Here is a 10,459-nt window from a genome sequence, read left to right as displayed (position 1 = left end):
CACTGGACCACAAGGGAAGTCCCAAAGTTGATAGTGTTTGCAACTCCCTATCTGGGTCCCCCGAAATCCATTCTCCTCTTCTTTATGGGCACATGGCTAGCCAGTCTCTCTTGCCAAGTGTGGCCCTGTAACTGTGTTCTCTTCATTGGAAAGGAGCGCAAGTGATGTGTGCCATTTCTGGGCCTGGGATAGCTTCATCCATACTGTCTTTCTCCTCTCTGCTGGCTGGAACTCTGGGTCACCCAGCTTATACTATAAAGATAGCGACAATGACCTAAGGTTTGATGATGCAACATGATGGAAGGACTGGCATCCCTGAATGGCTTTATGGAGCAGAACTTCTTGATGACAGAGCAGTCAGGGTGGACTATTAGGTAAGAAACAAACCTCTTCTTCAAACCACTGAATTATTGTTGGGTTTCTATCACAGCAGCCTAGCTTTTTTCTAATTCACACAAGGTTCTTTATTCTTATCATAGCATTATATTATATTACTTTATAGATCCATTTTAAATTGCTTATTCTTGATTTCTTCTATTAGAATATATATTATATGAGAGCAGGAGATCTGCCTATCTTTTTCTTGCTGGCACAAAATACTCAATAAGTACTTATTTAGTGAATAAACAAAAGTGTTGTTACCTTATCCTACAATAATTAAAAATTTTAAAACCACATTACAATTAAAGAACTTACTATAATGTTAAATTAGGGGTGATATAGAACAAATGGAAAGAGTTTAATGATGGGCTTCCCTGGTGGCACAGTGGTTAAGAATCCACCTGCCGATGCAGGGGACTCGGGTTCATGCCCCGGTCTGGGAAGATCCCACATGCCGTGGAGCGGCTGGGCCCGTGAGCCATGGCCGCTGAGCCTGCGCATCCGGAGCCTGTGCTCCGCAACGGGAGAGGCCACAACAGTGAGAGGCCCACGTACCACAAAAAAAAAAAAAAAAAAAAAAAAAGAAGATAAATTGTGTAAACTTGAAAAAATAAGGCTGAAGGGCACCTTGGTAACTGTCTTTGCCTATTGGAAAGGTGATTATAAAGAGGTTGCTGACCAACTGTTTTCCATGTCTGCAGAGGAAAAACTAGCAGGAAAGAGCTTAAGCTAACCTGACAGTAATAGTGATTAAACATTAGAAAAGGCTCCAGAGTAATACTGTAGAATCTCTGTCCCTGGTGAATTTTAAGGACAAACCATCTGTCTTAGACATTTCAGGCAGAGCCTTGCAGGAAGAGAGAGGTCTGGATTAAATGACTCCGCAAGCTGGCTCCTTTTCAATTCCAGGAGTCTGTGCCACTATACAGGTTATCAGGGGATCTGGCAGTGACATCTTTCACTCCAGTGACCAGCCGGATTGATTAATTGGCATCTCTTATCTGTAACTTGAGAGAGCTATTTCTCTGGATGAGGATGATTGGGTGGGTGGAAAGTAGGGAGTAAGAAGACTGATTCCACCCCCCTCAAAAAAGATACTAAAAATACTAAGTATTTCCATACTATCAATACAAACTAACTAGAAAAGTTCTGAGATTTTTGATACATTTCAAGTGCTAGATTTTATTTAGTAAGACTAACTTCTATAACAATGATTAAAAGATAATGGTAGGGCTTCCCTGGTGGCACAGTGGTTGAGAGTCCGCCTGCCGGTGCAGGGGACACGGGTTCGTGCCCCGGTCCGGAAAGATCCCACATGCCACGGAGCGGCTGGGCCCATGAGCCATGGCCGCTGAGCCTGCGTGTCCGGAGCCTGTGCTCCGCAACGGGAGAGGCCACAACAGTAAGAGGCCCGCGTACCGCAAAAAAAAAAAAAAAAAGATATACTACTATATATAAAATAGATAACTAATAAAGACCTACTGTATAGCACAGGGAACTCTACTCAATACTCTGTAATGACCTATATGGAAAAAGAATCTAAAAAAGAGTGGATATATGTATATGCATATAACTGATTCACTTTGCTATACAGCAGAAACTAACACAACATTGTAAATCAACTATACTCCGATAAAAATTTTAAAAAATTAAAACAAGAAAGAGAATGGTTTAATGCCAACAGTGAAATGACATAGAACAGAGGGAAACATTACTATTGACATTCATTTATAATGTTTATTTACATTGGTGTTACAACTCTAGCAACAATGTAAGAATGTTATTTATGGATACTGCATTAAAATTTATACTATACTTATGTTACTCATCAATAATCATGTTAGAAGGTCCCTAAAGACAAGCTTTCATTAGAAGAGGGATTTTCTAAGTCTTAGAAGTTTACTTTTTATTACTGAATAATATCACAGCTATTGTTTTGAAGGAAAACATTTTTTATTGGTTTTTGGTGGGGTTTTTTTTTGCATTTTGGCATGGAATTGTGAAAAGCAATTCAAATTGAGCATTTATATACTGTGGGGATTTCTAACTTTACTAATAGATAATCTCAGTGAAATTTCACATCTTTGTTACAATCCAAAGACAAACTTTTGAATTCTTCCAGAAAAGGTGGAAAAACTCTGCTTTTATATTCTAAAGTGTTGTAATGTTTTTATTTATCTATCTATCTATTTATTTTAATGGTAGCTGTTATAAAGCTACAACTCAGTAGGAGGGTTCTTTTTTTTTCATTGAAAGGAAAAAAATCTAGTCAAATTTGGAAGGAAATATAGACTACTCTTTACATAATGAGCCTTGAAAGTAAATGTTGCTCTTAAACACATGAAGTAATGATCCACCTTCCTCATAATTAGAAAAAATACAAAACTATGATGAGATACCATTTTAAAAAATTGAAGTATAGTTGATTTACAATGTTGTGAGATACCATTTTTTAAAACTATCATACTGTCAAAAAAAAATTTTTTTTTTTCCGGTACGCAGGCCTCTCACTGCTGTGGCCTCTCCCGCTGTGGAGCACAGGCTCCGGACGCGCAGGCTCAGTGGCCATGGCTCGTGGGCCCAGCCGCTCCGTGGCATGTGGGACCTTCCCGGACCAGGGCACAAACCCGTGTCCCCTGCATTGGCAGGTAGACTCTCAACCACTGCGCCACCAGGGAAGCCCCACTGTCAAAAAAATTTTTAATGTGATCATACACTGTGCTGTCCAGGGTAGGGAAAAAGGCATTTCTGGTGGGAATGTAACTTAGTACAACCTCCGTGGAGGATAATTTGGCAATATCTATTGAAACTATAGTTGTATAGATCCTTTAGCCCAGCAATTCTACTTCTAGAAATTCTTTTTTTTATTTCTAGTTTCTCTTAATAATAATTTTTTAAAGGCCAGTAAGCAGCTACAGATACAATTAAAAAGTAGACAAGTGAAAAAAAAAAGATAAGAAGTAGCAAAGACACATTCTTCGCTCCACGATAACTACAGAGCTTTATCTGTGTTCCCCCACCAACATCCCATGGGAAGCCTAGCTCTCCGTGTGGTCAGGAGTACTCTCCATTATTGTGTGGGGAGACCAGAGAGCACTCAGGTGTGATTATGTCAGATCAAATGTGTACAGGCACTGCTGAAATCCAGGTCTACAGTTTTGGCCCTAGACTTGAGTGGGGGTTGGTCACTCTTAACCTCTTCCAGGTTGTGCTGCATCCCATAGCCAAAGTAGATAGCAAACCCAATCAGCATCCAGACCCCAAATCGGGCCCAGGTGCCAGCTGTCATCTGCATCATAAGGTAAATATTCACAAAGATGCTCATTAGTGGGAGGAGAGGCAAAGCAGGTACCTTCAAGTGAAGTGGAGTGGAGCTCGGCGGCTGTCTCCAGATGACTCCAGTGACCCCAGTAGTGAGCATCAGGAGCAGCACAAGCACTGCAATCCACACTGGGTCTCCAGGAAGCAGTGGGGTGGACCACTGGGCCAGCACCAGGCAAAGGACACTCAGCAGTAAAGCAAGCAGTGAGGAGCAAACATAGACAACTTGGCCAGAGAGTGGAGTGGGGATGGAGCTGAGTGGACAAAATAGTCCCTGTAGGGTCAGCTTCTCTGCTTCATGGATCTTCTCCTCCTGCAACTCCACTTCACCTTCCTCGTTCCTCATCTCCTGGTCAGGCTGATACCTGAGGATGAGAACACATATAGCCACCAGGGAGTAAGCAAGCAGGGTCCCAAGTGACATGAGGTCCACCAGATCAGTAAGTTCAAAGAGGAATGCCATGAAGCCTGTGATAGTGCCAGAGACTACAGTGGCCACAATGAGGGTGTGTGTGCCGGTGTGGTTCCCGGCAAGGACACGAAATAGGAGGCCATCCTCTGCCATCGCGTAGATCACCCGAGGCATGGAGAACATAGAGCCCAGAGGCTGGTAGAAAGAGCACAGAGGGATCCGATGGCTACAACATAGCGGGCAGGGGCCCATCCAGTATAGAGAAAGGCCTCAGGCAAGGGGCTCTCAGGTTGAAGCTGATAGTAAGGCATTATGAGCGTGAGTGCTGAAGAGACACCAAAATAGGCCAAAAAGCAGACGAAGAGTGAAATCACAATGCCTGTGGGGATGGAACGCTGGGGATCCTGGGCCTCTTCCCCAGTGGTAGCAAAACAGTCAAGACCAACAAATGCATAGAAACAGGTCGCTGCTCCAAGGAGAATCCCCTCGAAGCCGAAAGGCACAAACCCTCCAGAGCCCAGAGGGCCCAAGCTACAGGTGTCATTGAGTCCAGCCATGGCCAGTTTGTAGTCCTCTTCTGTGAGCTTCCAGTTGTGCAGATCTCCTGTAATGAAGCCAGAGATGATGACAAAACCGAGAACCAAAAGATTCACCACTGTGAACACTTTGGTAACCCGGGCCGACTCACTAGCACCCAGAGCCAGCAATCCAGTGAGCAAAAACACAAGGCCCATAGCAAAAAAGTCTGGATATTCTGCGAGGACATGGGGAATGTGCAGTGAGATGCTCCCCTGAAGGGTCTGAGAGATGTGGTTCCCAATCAGGTTGTCAAAAGCTGAGCTCCAGGCCCAGGCCACACTGGCTGTACCGATGACATAGGAGAGGATGAGGTTCCAGCCCAGAGTTCACCCACAGTGACATGGCTGTAGAGATATGTAGAACCAGAATGGGGAACCTGAGCATCAAACTCTGCATAGCACAGCACAGCCAACATAGAAGATAGGGCAGCCACTAGAAAGCAGATCACAATGGATGGTCCTGCTTTATCTTTGGCCACCTCGTCAGCCAGGACATACATGCCTGCACCCAATGTGCTGCCCTGCACCCAATGTGCTGTCCACATCTAGGGCCACTAAATCCAGAGTGGTCAGGCATCTGGCAAGGCGAGTCTCAGCCATGCCTGTCTCCAGTATATGTCTGCGTGCCAGCTTTTGACCAAATCTGCAAAGCACCTGCCACAGCATTCTAGCTGGAATTGAAGAGGATGCCAGGAAGGATCAGGGAGCTGTTGCAAGCCCAGGGCACAGAACGTCTCGGATAGGGTTCAGTGAAGCTGAGTTCAGCTGAGTTGGGTTGTGGCTGCCAAGTTCGGTTGCTCAGGCTTCAAAGCTGCTGCTTCTAGAAATTCTTTCTTACAGATGTATATTGATATAGAAAGAAACGGCACATGTAAAAGGTTACGGGCTTTTTTCATTGCTGGTAATTGTTAAAAGATCAGAAGCAACCTAAATAATGATGATGAAGAATGCTACATCCTTTCAGTTGAATATAACACAGCCATTAAAAAGACTGTCATTCTTAAGATATATGCATAATAGCGTATAGAATGAAATAATCTTTGTGCAAAAAAAGAAAAAAAAAGAGAAAGAGAGCAAGCAGAATATATCCTTATATTCACAAAAGACATCTGAGAAGCTAACCAAGAACTGGCAACAGTGGTTGCCTCTAAGGAGAGTAACTATGAGTCCTGAGAACAGGGTGGGAGAGAGACAATTTTCACTGTATGCCCTTTTGCAACTTTTGAATTTTGTATCATATGCATGTTACCTATTCAAAAAATAAACAAAATAATTAAAAAGAAATATGTGACTAGTATAATTATTCATTTGTTCTGAGTTTGAGGATTTATTTACATTTAACACAAAATTATCTTTAATTTCGAAGTATAGAATTAAGGCAATTTCAAAAATTTTTAGACTCTCCTTTTTTTTTTTTTAAATGGCTTTCCAATCTGGCTTCAACCTTTTTTTTTTTTTTTTAATTTACTTATTTATGTTAGCTGTGTTGGGTCTTCGTTTCTGTGCGAGGGCTTTCTCTAGTTGTGGCAAGCGGGGGCCACTCTTCATCGCGGTGCGCGGGACTCTCACTGTCGCGGCCTCTCTTGCTGCGGAGCACAGGCTCCAGACGCGCAGGCTCAGTAGCTGTGGCTCACGGGCCTAGGTGCTCCGCGGCATGTGGGATCCTCCCAGACCAGGGCTCGAACACGTGTCCCCTGCATTGGCAGGTGGACTCTCAACCACTGCGCCACCAGGGAAGCCCTTAGACTCTCCTTATACTTTCTATGTGGGCTATAATTATGGGTTATAATTAATATTTATAATATTGAAACACACCTCAAAACAATTTTAAAATATCACCCTATGTAAAGACCACAAGTTATTCTTTTCTCCTTCACCTTTAAAGTGTGAGGTCCTTGGGGCTTCCCTGGTGGCGCAGTGGTTGAGAGTCCATCTGCCGATGCAGGGGACATGGGTTCGTGCCCCGGTCCGGGAGGATCCCACATGCCACAAAGCAGCTGGGCCCGTGAGGCATGGCCGTTGAGCCTGCGCATATGGAGCCTGTGCTCTGCAACGGGAGAGGCCACAACAGTGAGAGGCCCGCATATCGCAAAAAAAAAAAAAAAAAAAAAAAAAAAAAATGAGGTCCTTGAAGCCAGGGATTCTGTACTCTTTCACCTAGAAGGATAGAATGGGAAAAAAATACACTTAAAAAATTATTATTTTAATTATAAAAGTAATATGTGCCATGCATATTTCAAATTTGGTGGTTATGTTAGAATTGACCTTAAGCAAGTACCGATTTATACTTTCACCAACAGTGTATGAGAGTACACATTACAGAGCATATCTCAAGTAGACTATCTGAAGTGTTTTACTCCATCACCTCAGAGAAATAGTCATAAATAAATTTGGCTAAATAATTTAGATGGAAAATAAGAACAACTTACTGTATATAGGTAGAATTCCTAAAGGAAGCATAAGATCTCTGAAGGACTCTGAAATGAGTCATTTTGCAAAAGGTTGAGAGTGAAATTTAAATAGCTTCAGTGTAGGAAAAAATGGAGTAGATCATTCTAGAGTGAGGTTATCTGTAATAGAAATTGACTTCCAAAACAGTAACCTACTTTTCAGTAGAGCAAACAATATTTCTAAGGTAAAACAAAGATAATTTGCTCATAATCATCTATTGTGGAGGGTTATGGTTTGATGCTAGAAAAATTAATACTGGAGGTATTGAAATATGGCATCTGTAAAAACAACTGAATATAAAGAGAATAATTTAAATGCTATGCATAGTTATAAAAAATAATCTTCCAAATTCTTCCATCAAGTTTTGATCACCAGTTCCAATGTGAGTCATATTGGAGCCTAAGGCAAAGGAAAAATCAGTAGTAGTGATCCCATCGTTAAAAATTTTTTTGATATTTTGTTCATTATGGATTTTTTTGCACTGATATTTTCAAAATATTGAATTTATATTGATTACTGAGTTTTTTTTTTTTTTTTTTTTTTTTTTTTTTTTTTTATTTATTTATTTTATTTTTGGCTGTGTTGTGTCTTCGTTTCTGTGTGAGGGCTTTCTCTAGTTGCGGGGAGCGGGGGCCACTCTTCATCACGGTGCGCGGGCCTCTCACTGTCGTGGCCTCTCTTGTTGCGGAGCACAGGCTCCAGACGCGCAGGCTCAGTAGCTGTGGCTCACTGGCTTTGTTGCTCCGCGACATGTGGGATCTTCCCAGACCAGGGCTCGAACCTGTGTCCCCTGCATTAGCAGGCAGATTCTCAACCACTGCGCCACCAGGGAAGCCCTGATTACTGAGTTTTTTGACATCTCCCTGTAGTTTGGACCTAAGGCAAATGTCTCACTCACTTCATCCTAGTGCCAGTTCTTTTGAACACCCAAATAATAAAATAATGCTAAAAGAAGAGTAACAAATGTAATTTAAATTTAAATTAAATAATTTAAAGCCTCTCTTAAGCACCATTTTCTCAATGTTTCCAATATTCTATGGAGAGATATTAAAATGAGAAAAAATAGAATTGATGAAATTGCTAAATTTAAAAAAATTCTTACAAGTCAGCAATGTATATATATTTTATCTGTATTTTATATATGAAGAAATTGAGGCTCAAAGAAGTTAGTACTTTGGTTGTGACACACAAAGAACATGAAGGCCAGCCAAGATTGAAACCCTCTATCTGTCTTTTATCAGAGCCCAAATTCTTTCCAATACACTGGGTTCTTTCTCAGGGAATTACTGACATTTGAATTAAGCCATGAAAAAAGAGTAGGGATTTGCTAGGAGTAGAAGAAGAGATAAGACATTTCGGGCAGTTGGGGAAATTGTGGATAAAGCCTGGAAGTAATGTCCAGAGGCAGATTTACCAAGAAGCTAAGGAGGTTGATGTGTCATGACTCCTTGGAAGAAAATGTTAATAAAGCTTCTTGATAGGGACTCTAATGACGTGCTCCCCAAATTATTTATTTTTGCAAAATTTGCCCAAGTAAGATATTTTAACTCCAACCAGTGAAGACTGCTGTGTCTTTCCTTTCTGGCTTTCCCTTCATCACGCTTCCCCTTGTGTTAGGTGGCTTTGCAATTGCTTAGGCAGTTTTGGGATCCAGCTTAGAGGTAGTTGATTTGGAGATATGCTATTTTAGGTTTAGTGGGATATAGTTACATGGTTCACAGCCACTCCTATGGTTATTGCTAAGCACTCAGGGTAAGAATAACCTCTCAGCATACTTCAATTGCCTGTTCTGCCTGCTCACTTGGCATGGTGGTATGAAGGTGCAAGGCCAGAGGCTACCACAAGATGAGTGGTACCTGGATGGTGGGAATAGGTTGTTAGTGGAGGAGAAACAAGGTTTGCAACATATGGAGCTAGAAGATAGTCTGTGGAAAATTCTTTCAATCATCAGATGAGTAAAATTATAAGTGGAAAATTGAGTTCTCATGAAGAGAGTATCCTTTTGGAAGCAAAAAATTTAAACTGAAGATTCACAAAAGCTTCAAAATATCAAAAACTTTATTAGCTTGGAATGTATACTAAAACTGCCAAAATCATGAAGAAAAGAAAGCATTCATTAGAGCCAAGAAAATTTAGATGATTAAAATGACAACAGAAGAGATAAAGATTATGAGAATCAGGGCACTCCCAAAGAGCAAATGAAAAAGCAGGAGAAATAGAAAATAGTCAAGCAAAATACAATCTGTATAGTCAACAAAGGTTGGCAGCAGCTTCATGTTGATGACTTCATTGACCTTAATAAGGACTGTGGTCTTTTATTATGGCCCTATTGCAAAAAGTAATAATGTCATTCAGTACTTTAATTAAAGAAAATTTTTTCCTTCAAAATTGTGATTCCAATAATATTTATATAGAATCAAACAGAACATAAAATGGGCAAGAGAGATGTTTCTCAAAAAGATATTTTGAAAAAAAAACGTTTTAAATAGTCATGCTCTTATGAGATTCTAGCTGGTTTATGCCAAGGCAAAAAAAAGATCATAAACATTGTTTTGTTTGTAAATTATGTTCAGCAAGACAGACATTACTTACACGGGATGGGTTTTCAGACTAAACGAATATATCGAAAGCCCTCGAAAGCTGTGACTATTCTATGGAGCACAAGACAACTATCTTTTCTTAGATTACCCATAAATCAAAAAACAGCTGAGTAAGAACATTCCATATTATTTTGAAGAGCTGAAAAGAGTAGTTGAGGTTATTGCATTTTTAAGGGAACTTTCAGAGCTCATGATGAAACAATAATCATGATTCATTTAACAGAAATTTAATGGCAATCCTAGAAATAATTGTTAAATTTAATTAATTTTTGCATGAGAACTTGGAAAAATGCCCAAAATAGGAAAAAAAAGTAACAGTTTACGAAGAATGAATAGAAGTAATGGGAAAATATTTATATAATGGAAGGGTTAACAGATAAATAAACCAGAAACCAAATACTACTCCATTAGTTGGCCATTATTGTGCTCTACTGCTGTTATCGAAAACTCTATGTATAGTTTTAAATTTTTTCACCGACTGAAAACCAGCTTGTGGCTTTATCCAGCAGTGTAAAATAACTTTTGGAAATAGTAACCTGTGGTAGAAAACATTCATGGAGTGTTGTCCAACAAAGGTGAGGAAAAGGGCTCCCAGCAACCTTTAAAGAATGTTAATAAGTGTGCAGGATATACACCACATGCAGCTCATTCCTTTAATCTGGTAAGAGAAAAAGCTGCTTCACAGTTGTTAACCACCTCGGCATTTTACAACAGTT

General features: G+C 40.6%; 1 pseudogene across 1 annotated transcript; it reads right to left on the bottom strand.

Moving 5' to 3' along the window:
- Nucleotides 1–3,493: 3,493 nt before the first annotated feature.
- On the bottom strand, nucleotides 3,494–5,358 carry LOC307057573 (cationic amino acid transporter 3-like; annotated as a pseudogene). The gene has a single exon. The product of its transcript is annotated as a cationic amino acid transporter 3-like (transcript).
- Nucleotides 5,359–10,459: the final 5,101 nt, after the last annotated feature.

Source organism: Hyperoodon ampullatus (genome assembly GCF_949752795.1).
Source record: "Hyperoodon ampullatus genome assembly, chromosome: 8".
Classification (NCBI taxonomy): domain Eukaryota; kingdom Metazoa; phylum Chordata; class Mammalia; order Artiodactyla; family Ziphiidae; genus Hyperoodon; species Hyperoodon ampullatus.
This window is presented reverse-complemented; position numbering and strand designations above follow the sequence as displayed.